Source organism: Struthio camelus, chromosome 10 (assembly GCF_040807025.1).
Source record: "Struthio camelus isolate bStrCam1 chromosome 10, bStrCam1.hap1, whole genome shotgun sequence".
Classification (NCBI taxonomy): domain Eukaryota; kingdom Metazoa; phylum Chordata; class Aves; order Struthioniformes; family Struthionidae; genus Struthio; species Struthio camelus.
In genome coordinates, this window is record NC_090951.1 from 3,667,360 (window position 1) to 3,690,179 (window position 22,820).

General features: G+C 52.6%; 3 long non-coding RNA genes across 4 annotated transcripts in view; 2 read left to right on the top strand and 1 right to left on the bottom strand.

Annotated features, from left to right (window-relative positions):
- LOC138068449 (uncharacterized) overlaps positions 1-22,820 on the top strand; it is a 41,273-nt gene that overhangs the window by 15,698 nt on the left and 2,755 nt on the right. The gene's annotated exons all lie outside the window — the stretch shown is intronic.
- LOC138068447 (uncharacterized) lies at positions 1,626-22,689 on the bottom strand. The gene is made up of 3 exons (XR_011143260.1): positions 19,460-22,689; positions 7,151-7,243; positions 1,626-2,257 (listed from the first exon to the last, which is right to left on the bottom strand). It is a non-coding gene; the product is annotated as an uncharacterized lncRNA (long non-coding RNA).
- Positions 10,338-19,461, top strand: LOC138068446 (uncharacterized). Of its 2 annotated transcripts, none has more exons than XR_011143258.1 (3): positions 10,338-12,421; positions 13,175-13,230; positions 16,554-19,461. It is a non-coding gene; the product is annotated as an uncharacterized lncRNA (long non-coding RNA). The 2 variants fall into 2 exon arrangements; XR_011143259.1 differs by having other exon boundaries at positions 10,357-10,377; positions 11,136-12,421; positions 13,175-19,461.

Here is a 22,820-nt window from a genome sequence, read left to right on the forward strand (position 1 = left end):
TGAGACCTCCCATATGGCAGAAGAAGGTCCCCCGAAAACGAAGGCAAAGCCTGTAGGCTGGCCCCGCTCCGGAGCGGCTGATAGAAGGCATTTTGGGCACACAAACCCCTTCTGCAAGCCGGACCTGCAGTCTCCAAGGGATGAGTCAGGTGCCAGTGGTTTTCACATGTCTTTTGAGCAAATCAAAAATATCACACCCCGCTGGGAACCTTGCTCCAGCCGTATCCTTAAGCCATGGTGCCCACCGCAGTGCAACTGCTGGACTAGAAAGCGCGCGATGGTGTGAAGTTTTTTGCTCGCCTTTTAGCTTGACTTAGTCTCAGAGGAAGGGCTGAGGGGTGGATGCGGCTGGGCAGTTAAGCATTGCGATTGCCATGCTGATCCCTGTAGGTCGAAGCTTTAAGGCGATCCTCTTTCACGCACAGCGTGCGCTTTGCTCCCTGGGCTGCAGAGAGCTGGGGTTTAAACGGACGCTCTTGCGAGTGAAATGATCGGAGAGAGGGGAATAGCAGGTGTGCAAATTTTCATCTTAAATTCCAGGCACTGCTGACTATTGAAAACCGATCTTCACTATTAAGGCAAACTGATGAGACCAGGGAGAAGTAGTACACCTCAGGATGTGTCACTTAAAACGCTGCCTGAGGCCACCAGCAAGGCAGCTGTGGCTTGAGTGTTTCAACACTTCTACTCTTTCTAATGAGTCACTTAAATGAAGGGGGAGCAGAGATTCCAGGAATTTTGATTTATAAACAGATAGGAAAGGAGGAAGAAGCACAGAGATATTGGTTATGACCTAAAAATACTGTTTAGAGAAGGACAGCTGCTATTCGGCTTTGAATGTGAAGGTCCTTCAAGCCCGGGCTGTTCTCCTTCAAATGGCATCATCTAACGTTGGGAGAAGAGCGACATCTAAAAAGGAAACTGAAAGGTTTCCGCCTCGCCCATTTTCCCTCAAAAACACTTGCTCAGCCTCCAGGGTTGCAATGAGCAGGCGAATGGAAAAGCATTCGCGCTTTCTGCCTGCTGTGCAGCGCCCGGGAGAGCCCCGGGTTGATGTCCCCAGGTGGCCTTCCCACTCTAAGATGGGGAAGTTGGACCCATCCCCGCAGCTGGAGGGCTTTGGGACACATGGGAGTTGCCCAGGAGTATGAGAAGACATTCATAAAACTACTGGAGGAGTATTTGCAAAAGCCAAGCATTTTTTTTTTTAAAAGTGTCTAATAAATGACCTTTATCTTTCCTTTTATTTTCACTTTCAGGCTCTTGCCTTCCAGAGGTCAAGCAGTGTAAAGAGCTTGGCAGAGCCAAAAAGGCATGATTAATCCTTCTCATTATTTTGTCTTTCTGGCCACCACATCACCTTGCTTTTTGCTGGGGTCAGCACTTCCACTAAATCAGAACGTTCCAAAATGCCATGGATCTGGCCCAAAAGAACACATGAAACTGTTGTAAAAAAAACACAGCCTTTTCAAAAATGCACTTTTTCCTCTTTCTCTCTGCCTCTCCATTCAGAGAGGTCCATGCAGTTCTTGTTTTTCAGAAAAAGGAAGGATGAGTCTGACCTTATACCAGGACTCTGAGAAGTGGGGATCCATGAGGAGCCCCGAGCGCCAGACAACCCACCGTGAGATGGTGAGAAGGCATCCACGCTTCCGACAGATCTCGGTGGCAGCTCTGCCATGCTGGCATCTTGCTTCCTACCCACAGCTCATTTTGGGAGGGCACTAGATGCTGCAGGGGGTTATCAGCCCAGCATAGCACGAGGCAGTGAGCACTTCACCGCAGCTGGGGCCAGCAACGTGCAGTTAGCCCAGAAAGCTCCCTCAGCTGCAGCTCATCACTTTTATTTAACCAACCGAGTATTTAACCCCAAAGGTGGGATGCAATAGCTGCTCTCAGTGTTTTGCTGGGAGTGTAGTTTCCTTTGCATGCTGACAGCATGTCGCAGCAACCTCCCCCTGCTCCAGGGTTAAACATTAATGAGTGGCCACAACAGCGGATTATCGGAAATACATTGAGCTAAGGTCATCTTTAGGGATCAGTTATGAGGTTTACTTGAATTATAGACGGGATATGGCAGGGCAAGGCTCAAAGGGGAAGATTTGCGTGGGGTTAGATGTCCATAGGGTGGCTGAGGTCTCTCCACTGTCGAGTTCTGTGTGGGAGATTCGCATCAGACTTCTTAGTTCAATCTTGTGGGCAGCCTTCCCAAGAGTGGCTGCTTCCCTCCAGATGCTTATAGGAAAAAGCCAGAGACCTGCAGTAGGAGAGGAGGGGAAAAGCTCGATTTCAGCAGTTAGGTTTCTGAAAGCCCTTTCAGCTCTCTCTTTATTACTATTAACGTGATAACACATGATATTCTTGTTGTTCTCATCATCATGGTGGCTTCAGCTAATGGGACGTGGGGCAGTGAGTTGCTTGGTCTCATCACCTCTTCCAAGAGAAAGTGCTGCCCTTCGGGGAGGTTTAATTTCCCATCTATTCCTTTCCTTTAATGGCTCCTTGTGCTTGGAGTAGAGGCTGTGAAAGCTTTTAATCTACCTCCTGCCTCCCACCAATTATTTAATACCTGTGTTTTATTCCTTCTCATTTGTCTTTCTAACTATCCTAATTTCTTCAGTCTCTCCCATCAGCGTTTTCCCACACTCTTGATTGTTTTCTGATTGCTGTAATTCTGCAATATCTCTTGGCACTAAAGCACAGTTCCCCAGAGGAACAGGCTCATGAATTTATACAGTGACATTATGCAGGCTTTGCAGGCAAGTCTTGGGGCTGATTCTGATGCCCAGCAACACTACTTTTCTTCCTACCTCTTCTATCAGCGCACCCCTTTAATGACTGATATGCAGCAGCAGAAACTGTCGTGTGGTTTGTTCCTGTCTGTCTTGTACAGAGGACCATGCGTGGAAGTCTGGGTCAAGATATTTGGAAAAAAGAGCTTAGCTTGTTTAATGCTTAGCTTCCTAATGCTTTGCTTCACCATCCTCTACACCTCTGACTTCGCAAGACATTTCTCTGCTCATTTGTCAAGACAAGAGGTTCAGCCTGGGAGGGTATTTTCCCCATGGTACTAATCTCATCTGCTTGCAACTGAAGCACATTTGAGAATTTGTTCCTGAAACTTCCTATGTTCTAATTTTACATGACGGAGCTGTCAGAGACGGTGCACTGAAGAAATGAGATCTCCTCTGTAGCTTTGGGGTGATTGTGTTGCCTTAGAAAGGGTGATGGAAAAAGGGAAACTAAGAGACTCTTTCCCTGCTCATTAATACCAAATTTTCTAGCTTGGCTCCGGTAGGATTTTGCTAGAAAGGCTCAACCTGGGTCCAATATGACATTCTTTAAATCTTCTTTAAGCAATGTCACTTTCTCTCTTTTTTCCCACTTTGCAAAGGAATCTCTCTTTTAACCAACTAATTTGCTGTGTCAGGAGAAGAGTTTTAAATATGATCAGTACAGGGAAATACATCAGGAAGTAACAAGCTGGGAGCTTATTCCTCTCACAGCACTGCTTCAGGCTGCTGGAGGCCTATGATGCTAGAGCCAAACTTTGCTCTCAGGTCACTTCAAATGACCCTTTTTTTTCCTCCTCCAATAATTTGTTCCTCTTTCTGCCTGAGGCTGGGATTAAAAGAGCCGCAAATTATGATGAGGGATTCCATTTGCCAAAGATTTTGCGTTTTTTGAATCCCAGAGCACGCAGATTCAAGGTGCATACCGACGGGCAGACGGAGTGAGGTGTACGTGCTGGCATGGGGATCGACGCAGGAGTCCCGGGTCTGCTGGAGCTGCTCTGAGGGGGCGGAGATCAGGGTTTGGGCTGCTAATTCTTCATGACTGCTTCCTAGTTCATCCCACTGAAACAAAAAGGCCAGATAACTGCAAATTCTGCCTCTGGTCAGAACAAAAGCGAGTGCTCCCTCGCCGATTCCCTCGGAAGGATGCTCCGGGTCAGAGTGGGAAGGTTGTTTCCTTTATGGCTTGTTAGGTATCTGCCTCCTCTCCCGTGTGGGACAAGCAGTTTCACTGATTGGCAAGCAAAGTCTAATGTAAGATTATTAGATTGAGAACTAACCAGGGCCCATAAAAACCATCTAAAGATCCGAACATCCGTTCTGGAGATGTTCAGGTTGGCCCCTGGACATGGGTTTCACCGCTGTAATGTGCTAGCCTGGACCTGCCCTACAAGAAGCCTTCTCCATGGATTTGACTCATGCTTGCTAGTGATGGAAGCCTTCAAGCTGCTACACAGGAGACCCGGCTTATAAAGAGACATGGAGAAGCTTGATGCGTGTTTGGAGTCTTGCAGTCCCAAAGGCTTTGAGGCAGCATTTTGTAAATGCTTGGTACTAACAACAAACAGGAGTCAGCGTGTATTTGCTGCTAGCTGAAGGATGAACATCTTTCCTCATTTGGGCTGAAATCTCTTTGGGGTTAGTGGTTACCATTTTTTCGTTAGTCAAACGAGCAACAGGGGCCCAATTTAAGGCTGAGCCTTGAAAGTCTTCCTGGAATCATAACCAATACTAGTCACGGTGTCTATAACACTGTTTTGCTGGGCTCTAATTAGCTAAGTATCATTAGCACAGATGATCGTGCGGTCTGGCAGCACATCCACCGACGTGTTCCGTGTCTCGTCATCTCAGAGGCCTGGTGGGACTATGTTCTTTTGAATCAAACCTGCACCACAAGAGCCATCACCTTCTGCCCGATAAGGCTTTTTCCCCTTTTCTAGCCGTGTGATCTGTTAATCGGAGCACGTCATGGGACAACCTGCCATGTGGAATGAACCAACCACATCTCGGTGCGGTCCATTTTCGTCTTCTCTCGGAGAGGCCAGATTATGACCATAAAAGGGAAGACTGGAATGCTGGGCAAGCAGCCCGATTGGCTGCACGACGATTCATGATGGTTTCGGGGGAAATAACCAGATCGGAGTCATTTTCCTCCCCCCGCCCCAAGCCAAGAATTAAAACAATGCAACAAAAAAGTGTGGTTCACCAGTGAAACCAAGGCAGGACTTTTTGTGTCGGTGCCTCCTGTTGTTCTTGGTTCCACCTGCATGAAACTGTAGCAGGGCCCTCACTTCTGTGTGGGCACAACGGCTCAGCCGCACAGAGCTTCTGGTTCCCGTAAAACATCTCTGCGGCCACAACCAACTGATGCCATCTAGGGTAACATCTTCTGGAGGTGAAATGGAAAAATCTGGCACAGGTTGGCCAGGAACCAGAACTGCAACTGTCTGCTGACAACCTGGTGGCCTTCTGAGTTGGAAGCACCCAAGCACCAGCTCCTGTGGTTGTGTATCCACGTCTGAAAACCAGCAGAACTACGTCCCTTGACGTGTGCATATCTCTTCCACTTAGCTGCCTTGTGACTGGCCTCGTTAGACCATTTATGTGGTTATAAGACAGGACTTTAATCTCTTGAGAGGTTTCTCTAAAACCTGCCACCAGCACTGAATTGCTAGAGTTAATAAACACAATAAAAAGGCTAAAAGGGTTTCCCAGAAACTCTGGCAGCCTTGCATTGGGAACAGATGTTGGCAGCAAGTGAAATTCTTGTAAGATATAAAGGCATTTTCCTGTTTAATGATTAGCCTGAGAAATCTCACGGTTGAATTAGAGTACTTGTGATCCGAAGCATGGAGAGGTTGCGTGTTTGCTTCACCTGTTCTGGGAAGGCCACACCCAGAACAGTTCTTTACTTGCTGCCTTCACCCAATAACAACAAAATAGCATTGCAGGTAAGGCTGTTCTTGGAGTCGCAGGCCACCTCTGCGCTGTCATTGAGGCACCGGCAATCCCTTGCCTTGCGTGCTCAGGCTGGCAGCAGGGCCATCTGCAAAGCGCAGAGTCTCCTCTTCAACATGACCCCAACGATCTCCAGAAACAAGCCAGCAGCCATGAGGCCGGGCTCTTCACTAGGCGATGTTTGCATTAATCATCTCGTAGCAGTGACTCTGGCAGCCTTGGGTTCCTTCCTTAAACTGGAATGGGATTTTTTTCTCCCCCTCGCTGGCCTCCCCTGGCAGGAGAAGGCTGGCTGACAATCTGCGCGTTTTGGGACCAGTGAGTACCTTTGAGCTCAGGCGAGATGCATCTTGCAGGTGGCTACACAGATACCACAAGCTGCTCTGTTTATCTCTTTCTTCAGGCTCTGTCGTCCCCATTCCTCTTTGCCTCCGTCCTTCCATTCCAGCCTCCCTTCTTTTCCACCAGAGACTTGGGCAACTTGTTTCAGATAAGCACCTGTGAAGTCAGAGCTGGTTGTACAGCAGCACCCGACTCTCCCTCTCCATTGAGCCCCTCGGTCTGCTCTTGCCCAGTCTCGGGTACCTTCGGCTCCTGCAGTTGCAAGCCCTGGCTCTCCGTGCTCCGCCGCCCGCTACGATTCCTCTCCCTGTTACCACTGAGGCTCTTTCTTTAGTAGCGACTGCAGCGGCGAGCCCTAGGACCTATCGCAGCTTTGCAAACCTTGGTGCTTGGCCCCACAAAACCAGAGGGGAACCACAGTGTCTTACTCATTGGCACTGGTGTAGTGCTACCCCATCGCCTCCTTCCTGGTGGGTAGCGGTTGGGGAGATGGGGAAGAGGTGGCTGGGCTCATCTCAGGGCAGACTCTTGGAGGCAGCCACCAGGCTGGTGCCTCCTGCCTCCCTCTGGGCTCTCCAGCCTCATGGGTTATCTTCCCACCACCTTCAGGCTTGCAGCCCAGTCAGGTTTTGGAGGGCAGCAGGCCTCCCCAGCGGAGGTCCATGTAAAGCCCCTGGAGACCTTCCGCTAGGAATCAATGAAGGTGATGTTTGAAGGTTTGTTTCGAGCATGGTTCAAGCGGAGCAACCGCTATGGAAGCTGCATCTGGGACCAGGCAGAGCCAGCCTCACTGATGGTGTGTGTGCGTGCGTGTACGAAGCAGTTTGCTGCTCACTGCCTTTCAATATGTGGGCTTGAATCATTGGGTCTTTGTGGCTATAACATACTGTTCTGTATATGAGCCACAGTATATATGAAAAAACTCTCTAGAAGTACAACATAAGCACTCGGGGTATTTCTCACTTAACCTCATGCTAGCTCCCGTAGGTAAAGTTGTGCTAACATCCCCATTGTGCAGATGGCAAATAGAGGCCTGGAGAAAGAGGGTGACTCACCCAAGGCTGCAAAGAAAGCCTGTGTTAGGGAAGCTCTGGTCTCCTAGACTGCAGGTTTCCTTTCCAGTCCTTTGGTCCTAATCCCAAATCAGCCTGCAGAGAACAAGAGGGAAGTGCACAAATGCCCTGGCTGCGTTTGCGGAGGAAACACCTCTGTGCTTCTGCCACGGTCCCCTCGGAGAGGTTTCGCTGGGACGCTGGCAAGCTGAGCTCCCTGAGCACAGAGGATGTGCTGTGAAAGGACTGCAGCGGGGGACACGTGGCCCTGCCTGGAGTGAGCCAGGGGGACAAGCCCAGCAGCTTTTATGGGCAATTCAGACCTTTCGAAAGACCCCAGGAACCTAAAGGCAGCGGGGAGGCTGCAGCGGGTGTCGAATGAGGACGAGGTCCTTGCTGAGCGAGCACGCAGCTTGCACCCTCTCCCGTGAGCCCAAGACCTCCCTGAAAAGTGACAGTTTTTCCCCATGTGTCTTTGTCTCAGCCAGGTGCTTTCCCCCACCTGACGGCACCTCCTTCCCCAGGAGTGGCTTTTCCCTGGTGGGATGGGAAGGGTGCCGCCATGCCGTACCCCCGCATCGGTCCCCTGCGCTGCAGAGTGCCTGCAGCCAGGGTCCGACCCGCCGTGCCAAAGCCGAGCAAGTGGCAGCAGCAGCGCAAACCTATCCAGGCAAATGAGCATTGGAAAAATAACAATAAAAAAGCTTTAAATAAATGACAGCTTGGCTGGGACCCTGTTCCTGTATTTGCTTCGCTGAGGGCTATCTTTACAAGTCGCCTTGCTGCCAGATGTTTCAGCATTTGCATGACGGGGGGAAGCGAAGTGATGCTCTGTGAAAGCGGTGGGTGCGGGCTGGCACCGCAGCCGGGTTGCGATTGCCACCCAGTGGCTGCGCACGCTGGCTTTCTGCCTTGCAAACTCCCTGAAAAGAAAGCGCCACTTCCGCGAGCACAGATCTTCTGGCAGCCGAAGCTGCTGCTTTTCCCTTCGTTAGCGAACATGAAGCCTGCGGTAGGCTTATTCACTGCTCAGAGCGCTCTTGTTTCACAGCCAGGGTGATCTGACCATATACGTGAGACAAAGAACTGCATTTTTCAGTGCAAGCCACTGTGGCACCCAAGTGTGGCGGGCAGGCTCGGGAGAGCCAGGGGCTCCAGCAAACCCCTGCAGCTCCGGCAGAGCCCAGGAGACCTTTCTGCTGTCTCTCTATCCATACTTCACCAGGGCAGACCCCTTCCTCAAACCCCATGCCACCAGCACACCTGGGAGAAGAGTGCTCACATCTTCCTGGCCCCTTTTTTTGGAGTTTATTCCTCAGCTCAAGTCATGGCAAGTAACAAGTCTGGAGCTAATTTCTAAATCTGTGGTTTTCCACTGATGTTGTCAATAGGTAATGTGCTTAATAAAGAGAACTCTCCGTAACACCCAAAGCAGAGCTTTTTACCCCCAAACAAGCATCCCAGCCCTTTTACCCCCATTTCCCTTCATTGCCTTGCAAACAATCCTCACCTTTTTACAGACACCGCCCCAACATGCTTAACTGCCTGCTGCCCCTTGACGTGTGGCCGGGAGCACCCTTCTCTTGCTGGTGTGCCTCCCTGGGCGCATGGTGCTGGGGGAGGAAGTGCTTTTGCTGCAGTATTTGCTAAGGCTGCAGTGGTTGGAGAAGGTCATGTACCTTGTAGGCCACGCAACCTCTGACCTATGGCTGTATTTGCTGGCCGAGGAGAGGGCTGAGAGACTTGGTTCTTCCTTTTTCTCATAGCTGCTGCTAGAGCTAGTTAACTGGCATATGCCATTAACTTAGCTCCATCCCTTGAAAACGTCTTGAGGGTGTTCTCCTACGCTACAGCTGTCAGAACCTGGGAGAGGTGTATCTGAGTTCAAGGCTGCTGATGGATTGTCTCTAACGCTTGCTACTGAGCATCGATCGACTGAAGAGAGAGAAAATCAGCTCTTCAGAAATGCTGCTGAGCCTGACGGCAGGCAGGGATGGGACAGGCCCTGGGGAAAGGCTGCTCTGCCTGAGACCTTCCTTGCAACTGGGTGGTGCACGTGAAGCGAGGGTCCCTGGGGAGCCCTTCTCGACCTCGCTTGGCTGCATCTCAGTGCTGGCTGCAGGGGAAGGAAGGATCAAGGGCACTGAAGGGCACCAGCTGCTCTTGCTCTGCCTTTGCAGCTGGGGAGCAGCCCTGCTCCCCTCGCCTTGCCAGTTCCTCCCCATCGCAGGGGCCTGGACCTCCCCTCTGCTTTGCACTGTTCCCTTCCTTGGGTGTTTTCTGCCTAGAAACCTCCATCAGGCTGATATGCAGGGAGAAATGTGCTGGTGTGCTCGTTAATAAATAATGCTGCACTGTGCTTGTGTCCTGGCAGCTCGTGGAGGTCGGTGTTGTAACAGGCTCCGCTCTCCAGCTGAGCCAGTAATAAACACAGGGATACTTCAGGGTGCTGTTTCTCAGCAACCTTCTTTACCAAAGCAAACTCTGGAAAGCAATCACTACAATTTACTCATTTCTCAAGTGGAATTTGGAAAGATGCAGGTGCTCCGCGTGGGTTTGTGTCCCAGACCAAACCCCAACATCAGCTGTGCAACACCTGCTGTGGGGGGCTCTGAGGAAGCTCCTGGCAAAGAGGAAATGTCACTCCTAATTGTGGTGGCATGGCACAGAGTTTACCCAAAAAAACTGTTCTCAGCTGCCTGATTGCAGGAATGGCATGCTGCTTTTGCAAAAAAAAAAAAAAAAAAAAAGAGCCAGTGATGGTTTCCAGCACTAGTTGCAGATTAGAAGCAGCTCAGCACTCAAAGGCCCTGCTGTGGAAGGATTTCATATAAAAACCCCTATGTTCTGCAGCAGGCTCGAGTCCTTCCTGCAGGAGAGCATTCGTGGGAACTGTTTGGCCACTGCTAAACTTTCTCCTGATGCAAAATTTCTTCCCTGCTGCTCCTTCATGTCAGCATTTAGTTTACACTCAGCTCATTTAAAAAAAAAAAAAAAGCGGTCTCCAAACCATTTCCTCTTTCCGAGAGAGACACGCTGCTTAACCAGAAGACAAACAGAGCTTGTTGGAAGGTTCTACAAAACTCTAACCACACATCTGCGCCATCCTCCCCCCAGCTCCTTTGGGCTGGGTTTGGGGGGGGGGGTGTGAAACCAGCCTTTTTGTTATATAATAACCTCAGGCTGCTATAAATAAGCCTTTGCTGCAAGCTAGAGCAGTGGTGTTGAAGGTAAGAGGCTGTGGGTGATGGGACAAGGCTCAGGTGTGGTGAACCTCCAGGCTGGAGAGGAGAGCTCAGGTGGGATCATCTCCCACCTGCCTTTAGTCCCAAGCAAATGGTTGCCTCAGGCTCCCTTTGGAGCTGGTTGTGGGAGAAAGGCCCTTGGTGTCCCAGGCATATGAATGCTCCTGTAGCTCTCGAGGTAGTTGAGGATAACACACGTGGACCACGCAGCAGGTGGGACAAGTCTGAGCTATGATGTCCACCTCTTGGATAAAGACGTGGTTGTAGCAGAGGGAGCGTTAGCCCAGCTGAGAAGTACCTGCTGATGTGCCTGGCTAAACTGGGACAGGCAAAGGCTGAAGAGAGGACATGCGTAGGGACACAAAAACCTCTGCAGAGACCTTTGTTTGGAGACGGATTACATCTGCTCAGGACGGGGTGGAGGAGGAGATACAACCTGCGTTTGTCTGCAGAGAGCTCCTTTGTAAAAGCAAAGCCAAAGCAAACACGCGGCGGTGCTTAAAGCAAGGGGATTGCGAGGAGAGACTAGTAGCCAGAGGAGCAGGTGCCTGAAAGCACCTGACTCTGCCTGCGTAACCTCTTGAAGTGGTTTTGCTGCCCGAGCTTTTGCGGGCAGGGTGCTGGCTGCAAGCGGTCGCACCATGGGGCTTAGACAGGCTTTTGTGGTGCCTGCGACCAGGGAAGCCAGCCTCGCGCGACGTGCGCAAGTGGCTAAGGATGTGGCCTCCTGGCTCTGTCGCTAGATTTTCCCTTTCCTGCGGACGACGTCACGCTCATGGTCAGCTGCCCGGATCAGTGCACACTCGTACACCAGCCTCAGTGACTGCTCCGCTCGGGAGTCGCTCCCGATCCCGGCCACCCTGCTAGGAGTTTTGTGCATGGCGCAAGCTCGGGTCAAGCCAGGTGTAAGTTTGCTGGGTTAAACACGCGCATGGTCTCTACAAACGTAGCACAAGTGTCACAATATGGGTGTCCTCAGCCTGTTCGGGCAAGAACAGGGATAGGTGAGCCCAAGGGTTAATGGGGCTCTCAGGGAGAGACTTGGAGCAGGACCCTCCTGGGGGGCTCCTTTCTCGCCCTGCTGCGGGAAGCAGCCCAAAGGGAGTTGGCCTCGTGACGCTAAAGCTGGCTTGCCGAAAAACCCAGGGACATGCCGGAGGTCACGCGGGAAAGCTGCAGCAGGGAGGAAGTGAGTGTGGTCTGAGCACCAGAAATCCCAGCTGCCCTCCGTCCCTGGGGATACAGCTGCTGTGGATGGTGGGGTTCAAGGGGCCAGGCCGCAAAGGAGCTGACACAGCCAAAAATAATCTTTCCAAAACGACATTTTAAGGTTTTTTTTTTTTTTCTGCTGGATCAGCTCCCCAGACCGGCTCAGAACAGGGATGGGGTGGGACCGTGTGGCAGAAGGGCTCTGTGGCAGCTTAATGCCTTAAACTGCTGAGCAGCCATATATCCAAGTAGAGCTTGGCTTTCCTCTCATTTCCTGAGGTTTCTCTCCCAAAGTCGGTTCTCGGGCCTTGCGTGGAGTTGAAGGAGAGCAGCTGCAGGCAGGCATGGTGCAAGCCCTGCTTCGGGAGGGTCTTCTGCTCACCTGCGCGAGTCCCTCCTGTTACAAGTCTGCCTTTGGACACCATACCAACCTGAACCCTTATTCTGAGAGATAAGTCCCTGCACAGCTAGGAGACAGAGGGCAAAAACCCCTTTGAATTTTCTGAGCTGTTTATATTCATCTGCGCTTGTAGCAGATGGATGTTTAAATGCGGTGACTGAGGTGGACGTTGTGTTAGAAAGACAAGGACGTCAGAAAACACAGCTTCTGTGGGAGCTCCTAGTCTAGATTCAACCACGTTTTTCCCATTTATTGTTGCCGGTTAGTGCTGTGATATTTACAGCTCCTCTATGCAAGGGAGATATTTAGGATGTAAAACGTGCATGTTTCGGCAACCACCAAGTCTGCAGGATGGAGCAGCGAGGAGAGAGGAGCTGCGTCTTGACAAAATGAAGACCTCCGCTTGGAGTTGCACTTTGGGTGAGCTTTCATCTCTTTAGATAAATAGCCGGGTCCTGCCGTCGTGAAACAGGCCGGCTCCTCGCGGCCTCTCTCGGGGCTTTGCTAATGCAGCTCCTCCAGCGCTCTTTCGGGGGAGCGCAGAACTCGTCGCAGCATCGCGCGGCGAGCAGCTGGCAGCGGCGGTGCCGAGGGAAGAGCCGTTTTGCACCAACCTCAGCAGCAGCAGGCTCTGCCCTGGCTGCCCAGTAGCAAAAATGTCATCCCGAGTTTTAAGGAGAAAGTAGAAACTCAGCCTTTTCCCCTAAATCAGCCCGGGGAAGGGACACTGGGGTTTCAAAAACTAACTTTTTCTCAAACTTCCTTAAAAATTTAACTTAATCTTTCACTAGGCTCTTTTTTTTTTTTTTCCCTGGGGGAGAGGGGAAGTGGAACCATCTACCTATATTGATTCTCAAAAGTCTATTTTTATTCCAGACTATTTTACAAAGCTTTGGAGAAACACAGGGTTTAGATACAACATTGACTGCTTAAGGAAGTGCTTTTGGAACATGTCTTTAACCACTTATGCTGTGTTCCTGTGGGGGGTCTCTCTGTATATGATATATTCATTAAGTGGCTGTATAACAAGCTGCACTACTAAACAGATATTTTTCTAAATATCTTAATTATTATTATTAATTATATCTTAAGATTAAGATTATACTGTCTTTTCATAGTTCTCTTGGTCCTAAAAATATACCCAGAGTACCGGCATTTGTATTTCCTTTCCAGAGCCGACCACGCTGTATTCTGTATATGCAGAACTCTTTACATAAAGGTGTATGCTGGTAGGTATAAATAATACTCTTCACAAATATATGAAGCTCTTAAGACATTAATGGCGCAGCTTAAACCCATCCGAAATCAAATTGATTTGGAATACAAAATGAAGGGAAAAGCCTGAACTTTCTGCTTTTATGCCCGTGTTGCCCTCTGTGAGCGGCAAGTCTTGGTGCTGGCAGCAAAACTCCGTTCTTGGCTGCTCCACAGCTATTTTTTCTGCTGCAGAAACTCCCGATGCAGCAGAAAGATGCGTTTGATCAACGGGACTGATTGTTCCTCTGCTCCTGCCTGCCGCCGCTGGTTATTAAGGCAGAGATTTGCAGTTTTAGCACCAGGTTGGAATGAGCACATCATTTTGTAATAAATTTAGGAGCAAGGTGTTATTTTCTGCACCGCTTAGAAACCACATGTAGGCAATATTTAGCATGGCCTGGATCTTGGAGCACTTTTCATTACTGCCTCAAACTACACAGGATCGATTCCTCGTGACTTGGAACAATAAGTGGATGGAAGGAAACGGAGGTGTGAGATTTGACCGAGATGCGACTTGGTGAAACCCAGGTTTCCCGGAGGGTCCGGAGGAGGGTCCTGGGTACATGTTGCTGGTGCTGCCCCCGGATCCCTGAGCGGGGCTTACCCCGGGCAGAGGCTCGAAGTGGGGTTTACGAAGGGGTTTGCCCTGGTGCCTGGGGGCACGCTGCGGCTCGGTGGGGGGGCTTAGGTCTGTGCAGAGCGCCCAGCCTGCAGGGAGAGCAGCCCTGGAGGCTTCAAACCACTGGGAAACTGAGCCCAGCTACCCAAAGCAGCAGCAGACTGAGCGTGGCTCGTGTTCAGACCCTGCGCGAGAGCAGCCCTGGAGGCTTCAAACCACTGGGAAACTGAGCCCAGCTACCCAAAGCAGCAGCAAACTGAGCGTGGCTCGCGTTCAGACCCTGCGCGAGAGCAGCCCTGGAGGCTTCAAACCACTGGGAAACTGAGCCCAGCTACCCAAAGCAGCAGCAAACTGAGCGTGGCTCGCGTTCAGACCCTGCGCGAGAGCAGCCCTGGAGGCTTCAAACCACTGGGAAACTGAGCCCAGCTACCCAAAACAGCAGCAAACTGAGCGTGGCTCGTGTTCAGACCCTGTGTGAGTCCTGCCTAACCTGTCTGCTCCGGCGGGTGCCGGGGAGGTTGGGACCAGGGAGCCCTCTCCGAGGGCAATGCCCCCGGGCAGAGATGCAGAGCCCCTGCGGGGTGCCCGCCCTGTGAGCTCGGCCTCTGCCGCTTGTCGCCTCCAGCTTTATCTTTGAGGCTGCCTCCCTCTAGTGAGTGTGAGCGCAACCCACACGCAGGGCCCCGCCGCTCCGTCTGGGGCGTTGCATGCGTCTAAGGTGCTGCGCACACTTCGGGGACCGTGATGTGCCCGCCTAGGGTGCTGCATGCATCTTGCGTGCTGTCCGTGTCTCGGGTGCTGTGCTGCAAATGTTGGGGTGCTGCGCTACACGTCTAGGGTGCTGTGCGCGTCTCGAATGCTGCACCTGAGTTGAGCACTGTGCTGCAAACGCCTAGGAGCGGCATGCATTTCGGATGCTGTGCGTGTCTCCGATACTGTGCATGTGTCGGGTGCTGTGCGTCGCAGGTGCTAGACTGAACAGAGCCCTTGAGCTGGAGTGTGTGCTGGCTTTATGCTTTATAATGCTGCCTGGGGAAGAGTGGTGATGCTGGAGACAGGAGGGTAGAGCAGTGCAAACAGTCCCTGAGCTGCTACGAGAGCTGCCCGTGAATAGATAGATGGGCAACCTTGTGCCAGCAAGCTGAGTTTATACTGAATGGGCCCTTTGGGTCAAGCAGGCACCATGTTTTTAATCTAATCCTTGATCTCCTCAGCGAGATTTATTGTGCTGCTGAATTTTCCTCTGCTGGTAATGGTATGAGTTCATCAAACAAGCTGTATAATATCGCTGCATCCTCAGGGATTTTTAGCCTGGAGCTTCACTTCTCTGGGCTATCTCAGCAACCAGCACAGGCAAAAGGGACTGGCGCTTCATACTTGCAAGTGCATCTCCCCAGAGCGACCGGACGGCCCGGGGTCCTCGCCCTCTCCCGCGCTCCGGCTGCGCCGAACCCCTCTGTGCGGCGCTGCGATGGATGCAGCCGCTGACTCCGCAGGAGTCTGGATCCCACCCCAACCCAGGAGCAGGCTGCAGCGCTCGGGGCCGCGCCGTGGCTGGGTGACGCGCCAGAGCAACGCTTTGCACTGGCGGATGGACGGCAAAGCGGGTCCGTGACCTGCAGGCACATCTGGGCTGCCCAGCCGGCTCTTGACCCTGCTGCTGATGGGCTAGAGGGAGGGATATTTATTACTCCAGCAGCAGGGATCATGGCCCGCTCCTTCGGCCGGCCGGGTCAAGGCTGCTGCTGGGCTCCCGGGAGGCCTCTGCAGAGCGCTCGGGAAGCGCGTTGCACGCAGAGCCGGAGAGAGAACGAGATCAGTTCCCTCGCTCGTCCTTGCAAATGGGTTAATACCCTCCCGAGAGAGAAACTTAACCAGCTGTTCTTGCAAGGTCTGGGCACTGCTACGGTGGTGAGCAGAGGGGACGGGAGACAGGAGGCGAATACCGCCCCTGGGAATCCAGCCCCGGCTCTGGCCGTCCTGGGAAGGGTACCGCGCCGGCTCCTGGGCTTTGCGGGAGCCCTGCCAGGACGGGCACGCGCCGACCCCGGGCAGCAAGCGCGCTGCAAATCACGCTGGCGGCGGGGCTCGGGCCGGGCTTTGTCGGGGCCACGGGCACGCAAACCGCAAATCTCCCAGCGGGCGAGCGTATGCGAGCACGGCCAGCAGGAGCAGCGGACGGGTTATTGCCAAGTCTTTCTGCCTTGGCAGCTGATGGACTTTTGAACGGCAAACGTTGCTGGTTTTGTCGCCTGAAGCGAACGGTGGCAGGTTGATGCCCCTCTGAGAAAAGCTGGGGACGAGCGCGGCAGAGCCTGGCAGCCGCGAGGGGCCCCCGAGCGACGGCGCGGTGAGAGATCCCCCAGGGCGAGAAACCTGGGGGCGGCAGCAGGCTGCGGCGGCTGTTTTGATCGCACTTGCAGAATTAGCAGGATTTATTGCATGGAAGAGAAATATAAATGAGCTGAAGGTGCTAGAAAAACGGAGTCTAGTGAGAATCACACGCCAAACAGCAGTATTGCAGGATATATTAGTATAATCCAGATGATTCCTGGGAAAATCAATACTGTGGGCCAAGCCCAGAACCCAGGGTTGCTCTTTTCTGGATTTTGAGGCATGAAATACTCTTCCTCCCCTCTTGCCCTCCCCTTCATTTTGAGCCTATTTCTGTTTCAGTTATGGCCTGCATCGATTTGGGCCACCTTTCAGTGCTCCTTGCGTTCCCAGGTAAGCAGAAGAGCTTTCCCCGTCTGCAGCCCCTGTTCAGCTCACGTCTCATCTGCTCACCAGGCCACCTCCGTCCTTGAGATGGGATCAGCCAGGGCTTTGATTTCAAAGCCTGCTTTTTTTCCTTTTTTTTTTTTTTTTTGTTTCCCCCTTGTTTTGCTTCTCCCTCCTGCGAAATTTCCTCCCTCCTTGAAGATGCATATCTCCTCCCTGCTCTTAGGCTTTTATGTAGCACCTATTAGGTCGCTGCCTCCGTGCGGATGAGGGCCAGCACAGATGTGCCGCAGCTCCAAGCCTCCACGTGACCCGTATTAAATCTCCCCGGACTCGAGGGGTCTGGAAAGGCGGCATCTGCAGTTGCTGTGGGTGCCATATAACAGCAAGGGGGCTGTTTCCACCAAAGGGGCCCTGACACACAGCGGAGGCGATACATCAGCGGGGGGACTTTGATTCTGATAGCGATCTGCACGCCGCTCGCCTCCAGTTCACAGCGATGGCGAGGTTTTATGACCCCGGTTTCCCCTCGGCTATTGCCCGTCTGCATCAGAGGGAACGGCATCGGCCGTTATCAGGATCTGCAGCAGCGGTACGGGGTACGGGGCTGGTGCGGCGGGTCTCCTCCTCCGAGGAAATGAGGGGTACGGGGAAATTGGGGGAGATTTCGCTTTCTTCTTCTCTCCAGGATATTAACAATTAGCTGCATCTCCTAAAGGGTTAATTGCAGAGGGTGATGCTTAGATGCAGGGAGCCTCTTTCTGCGATGCTGGTACAGTGCTTGGTGCCTTGCCCCACGGTGCTCCCCTACTGCAAGGCTAGCTGCACTCTGGGGGCTGGTTTTGGGGTGCGTGTCCAAAATAGCAACCACCGGACCCCTCTGGGTGCATTTATATGCCGGGCCAGTTGCATTTTGGGTTGCTTTTTTTATTCCCCCCGGAAAGTAAAGCTTCAGCCAACCCCCTGAGCAACTTCATAGGAGGGTGTCCTGGATTTCCAGGGCTGGGATCAGGCAGCCCTCCTCTGCCGAGTGGTAGCCAGCGCGTTCCCAAACACTGTCTGCTGTTATTGCATTAATTACAGTAATCTAATGGGAAACGTAAACAGGAAAACTCGGGAGGGAGATAAAGGGTGCAGGCTGCGGCGGGAAGGCAAGGCAGGGCTGACAAGCTCCCTCTGGCGCGAGGAATGGAGTTCAGCGTAAAGTTCACTTTTCGGCGAGCGGCTGGCCGCAGCTCAAAGGCGTTAATTAGTTTGGATAGATGGTAATCAGGCCAGCAGCCCCATCCATTTCCCCTTTCGGTGACAATCGCATTCCTGGGCCTGAAGCTCAGCTCCTCTCTGAGTTTTCCTGCAGAGGCCTAACGTCTTCAATGCACGAGGCGCTGCGTAGCTGTGCGCGAGGTTTTTTTTTTTTTTTTTTTTAAAGACACTCACGTTTTAATCCCACCCAAATTCAGCTGCTTTGCACCGCTGCCGGGCTTGCGAAGGAAAGGCAGAGATGCAAGGGTGCAAGCAGCTCTTCCCGGGGACTTTTTTGGTGCAAGGTAGGGAGCAAAGGACAGGCAACCCCTTGTTTTGCAGCGGTTTTGCTTCTGCCTGGTCTCACCCCTCCGTGATCTCCAAATGCTGCAGGGGCGCTGAACCTCCCCTGTTCCCGCGGCGGCCGGGAGCAAGCTGGGCCAGCAGGGCTCTTGAGGAAAGGGCCTTTCCCCAGCTCTGTTCGGCCCCGGCGGTGCTTATGAGCACCTTTGGGTTTTGTTTCTTGAATTTGGGGCAAGGGAAAGAGGATACGGGCTCGAGAGGGGAAGGAAATGGGCCGGCTGCAAGGCAGCTCCTTCCCCTTTTATTCCACCTTGTTTTCATTGCTACAGCTCGGTTCCTGCTGCACTTGGCCCTGCTCCTCTCCCCGCGGCTCGCGCGCGCTGCGTCGTGGTGCATCGTGGCGCGCGGTGCGTCACGGCGCCCGGCTGCCCCTGCTCCCACGCAGCGCTGTGCTGCAGGGCCTTGGTTTTTGTTTCGAACGACTGTATCCGTGAGGATCTGCAAAAGCCCTTTCTTAGGAGCTATTTTCAGAGCACACCAGAGATTTCCAAGCTCTGATCCTGCTTGGAAAGAAAATTCGGCGTATCTCCCCAGAGCGGCAGTGCGTTTAAGGGGCTTTTTTCCAGGGGTAACCGGAGAGGGTTTGCAGTCCTCGCGTGCCGTTCCCGCAAAATGCCCGTTTGTCGTCGTGCCCCGGCGGGCTCCCCGGCAGCTGTCTCCGGGTGCTCGGTGCAGCGTGTCGGCAGCGGGGCCCCCAGCACCGAGGCGCTAGCGCCCTTCTCGGAGGAGCCGCTGCTTCTCCCTTTCCCAGCGGGGAGGAGGCAGATCCCGGTTTCCGCCCCCGAGACCTTTTTGTTCTCCTGGATTTTTTCCTCTTGGCCAAGTCAGAAGGAAACCGACTTTTTGATCTGAGCTCATATCTCAGCTATGAGATTTTTCTTCCCTGGCTGCATTTAGCCTGGGTAGATGCAGAGGGGGAAGGAGGCAGATGAAATTACTGTTTATGTCACCTCCTCTAGCATTGAAGCAGCAAGCGGGTAACGTTCAAGCTGCCAAAGCCATTTCTTTTTATTAAATCCAGTCTCCTCAATAAGAAACACCCACCAGCGCAAGATGTCCAGTCCTTCCCTACTCTCCCCTGACCTCTGGCTGCTGGATGCTCCCAGCTCTTGGTGCAGGCAGCACCCGGGAGGCTCTGGCCCTCAAAGAGCACACAAAATCTGCAACAAAAGTCCTTTCCAAATACCTGTGGGTAGAAACCAGGAGCCAGAGAGAAAACAAAATCTGGCATAGATAAGGAGAAAGCCTCCACTCACCTTTACGTTCAGCTTGCAAATCTAGTGCAAAGGGATTTAGTGCATCAGGAGGGGCAGCGCTGGCAATGTCAGACCATCGTGGAGCGAAGGACGCTTGTGCCCGCATCGCCGTCGCTCCCGCTCTGCTCCCGTTCACGAGTCACAAGCAGGTCTCTCGGGCCGCAGGGCTCCGCTTCCCTGTTCTTGCTCCAGGAACGATGACCTGAAAATGAAACAGGGCGAACCACGGTGTCACTCGGGGCCTCGGCGAGAAAATGGAACCGGCCCCAAAGGGAGCAAGCCCTGGCTGGCGGCCTCTTACTTCGCACGCTTTGTTTCCTGTTTTAGCTAAAGGAAGATGAGGGTTGAAGGTATGTTCTGCCGTACCAAAGCCACACTGCAGCAACGGCCACCTTGCGCAGCAGGACCCCTCCGGGGAGCGAGCGCGCCAGCCGAAAGCCTCTGCTGCACAGGGAGCTGCAGGTTGCAGTCCACCTCCGGGTGGTTTTTGGCCAGATGAGGTCTAAATGAGTTAGTGAGGTGGATAACGTCCTTCACACAGGCAGGGGAATGTGGCTGGGGTCTCTCGCTGGCTGGCACAAGTGATTATTGCTAGACCCATTTCACAGAAGAGAGGAGCTGAGGCGCGGAGAGCGACTTGCTGGGATCAGCTCGGTAACTCAGCAGCGTGGCCAGAAGTGAACCTGTGTCCCTCGGGCTCCCAGCCGGGCCAGATAAACAGAGCACAGAGCAAGCAAGCGAGAAATTCCCACTAATTGCATCAGTCGTAACCACGGTCCTAGTCACTCACAAATATAGACCCAAACAGCATCATTAGAAGAGACCTCAGGACTCAAGAAAGCGTTACCATCGCCGAGCCCCAGAGCTGATGCGCGGACACACAAAAGCTTCTTGCGGACGTCGGCTTCTTCTTAGCAGAGCCCGCACCGGCGGCGTCGGCAGCCCTCGGCTGCGTGGAGCTGCCTCGCTACCTGTTTGCACGGGCGTCTCGAGCGAGGTGTCGTTTTTCAGGGCTTGCGTGCCAGCCGTGCTAGAGAGCGGCTGCCAAGATAAATGACCAGGCTGCGTACAAAGACAAATTTCTTCTGAGTGGCCAAGCACAAGGTAGACTTGCTCCGGGGCAGGTCTAGCTTTCACAGAAGAATTTCGGGGAGGGGAAGGGGGGGGGAAAAAAAAAAAAAAAAAAAAAAAGACAGAGCTGGCTTTGTGCGCCGCTTCGCTGCTGGAGGCACCCGGTCCAAGGCGCGCGGGGGCTGAGGAAGACATCCTGGATCTGCGCCACAAGGTGGTTTCATTATTAAAAAGAAATATATATATATATACACACACACATGTGTACACATGCACGCATGCATATATACCCCTATGTTACGTGTGCGTGTGTGTGTAATGAATAGGTGCGACCATTTTTCACTTCTCCAAAATTTGGCAAAACCGCCCAGAATTGAGAAGGAAACCGCGAGAAAGCGCAGTTGCAGACGAGTGTTTCTTTTGCCCCGGGGAGCGGAGGCTCGCGGCGGGGGGCTCGTAACTGATATTCTCTACGCTTGGGATTTGGGGGAGAGTTGGACCCAGAAGAGGGACCGGCCGGCGCACGCTCCGGGAGAACGAGCCCCGCGGAGGCCGGAGCCCCTGCCCGAGGGTCTGCAAACGGTGCGGGAAGTGTCATCCAGGCGGTGCGCGGATCACGATGGGGTGATTTTATCGAAGGAAAACGTTTTCCTCGAACCCAGACAGATGATGCTTTTTTGTCGCGGTCTCTCGCTTTGCCGGCAGGCTTTGTTTTTCTCTTTCTGAGCATATCTTTGTGTTTCTTTTCAGAAGGAGGGGGAAAAAAATCACCCCGGTGTTCTCCGCAAACAAGTTCCCTCTTCCTGCTCATCCCGGGCGGCATTACAGAAATCCTATGCGCTTCTTGTCAAAATCGGCCGCGTTTTATATATTTTTGACGATGCTGAAAGCAGTGAGAATCGGGTCCTTTCCCCGCCTTTTGTGGCTGCCCACAGTGACGCTCCTTGCTTGGACCTCACCTGGATTTGCATCAGCGTAACGGGGAGCGTAACAGGGCTCTGAACCTCTGTCAACCCTGCTGTCTAGCGAACAAGGCAAGCGTGTGAACCCAGCTATTAAGAGCCCTTTCTGCAAGCGCCGGACAATTTAAAATACACCTGGAACAATAAAACGAGGGCTTGCGCCAGGCAGCCGTTACGCAGGCTGCGGCCGCCGGGCTGGCCTCTCCCTCGGCCCCGTTCTCCTCGCTTTCAAGTTGCCTCGTCTCGCTAACGAAGGAGAAGGGTCCCGGCCGCCAGTCCGCTCCGAAACGCCACCTTCCCAGCAGGCGCGTCGGCGAGCGGTTCGCTGGTCTTTATGTGCCTCGGGGCCATCCTCTCTCCTTTCCCCCGCCGGCTTGGGGAGGAAGTTTGCAGGATGTTATCAGCATCCTGTTTCTGTGACCTGCTGAGCAATAGCATGTAAATATGTCTCCCCTTCGCCACACCCCAGCGTCAACCTTTTGGCTCCTGTCTGCTGGCCGTGTTCGGCAAGATTAATGTGTTTTTCAGCTACGGGCACAGCTAACAGGGAGGGATTTTTAATCCTTTAAAGCATGAGAGTATTTTGCACGTGCGGAGAAACTTGGCAGTTCTGGGGCTCTTTTACCGATTTCCTAATATTCGCTGATATTGTGGCTAGAAAGCCTTTCCGGCAGCATTTCTGGAGCGTGTTAATAAGAGTGTTTTAGAGCATCTCACACTGGGCCATCCAGCAAGCATGTTCAAGGTGTCTCACGTCTGTGCTTCGCCGGGTCCTTAGACAGCAGGGAGCAATCCTGGCTTTCTCCTTAGATACTGATCAGAGAGCCCCAGCTGTTTGATGAAAAACAAATAAAAACAACAACAAAAAAGCAGAAAAATAGAAACTATTCTGTCCGTCTTGAGTGAGGGCTAAGCGGACAAATGATGGCTCCGTAGCCATTTGGGGAGTTTCCTCCGGACCAGTCGGTAACACTGAGCTCTGACAGTCCATATTCCTTGTTTTCATCAGCATTCATGATGTTGGCCATGATCCACCTAATTCTATAATCCATTATCGCTGGAGCTAGTCAGACAGAGCAGCTTTCCATTGGAAATAGCTTTGCCGAAATCGAATCCTTTGCAGGAAATGCCTTTGTTTCGTTGAAAAATGTCAAGCGAAGAATATGAAAGGGACCCACTTGAGCCTGCTCATTTCATATTGATGTTCATGTAATTTTATAATAACATAGGCCCTCTGATATTAGTATAACATTTCAATAGGCCTGGAACAAAACATTCCAGGGGCTCCAAATATATATATATATTTAGGCATTCTCGTTCCAAGAGAA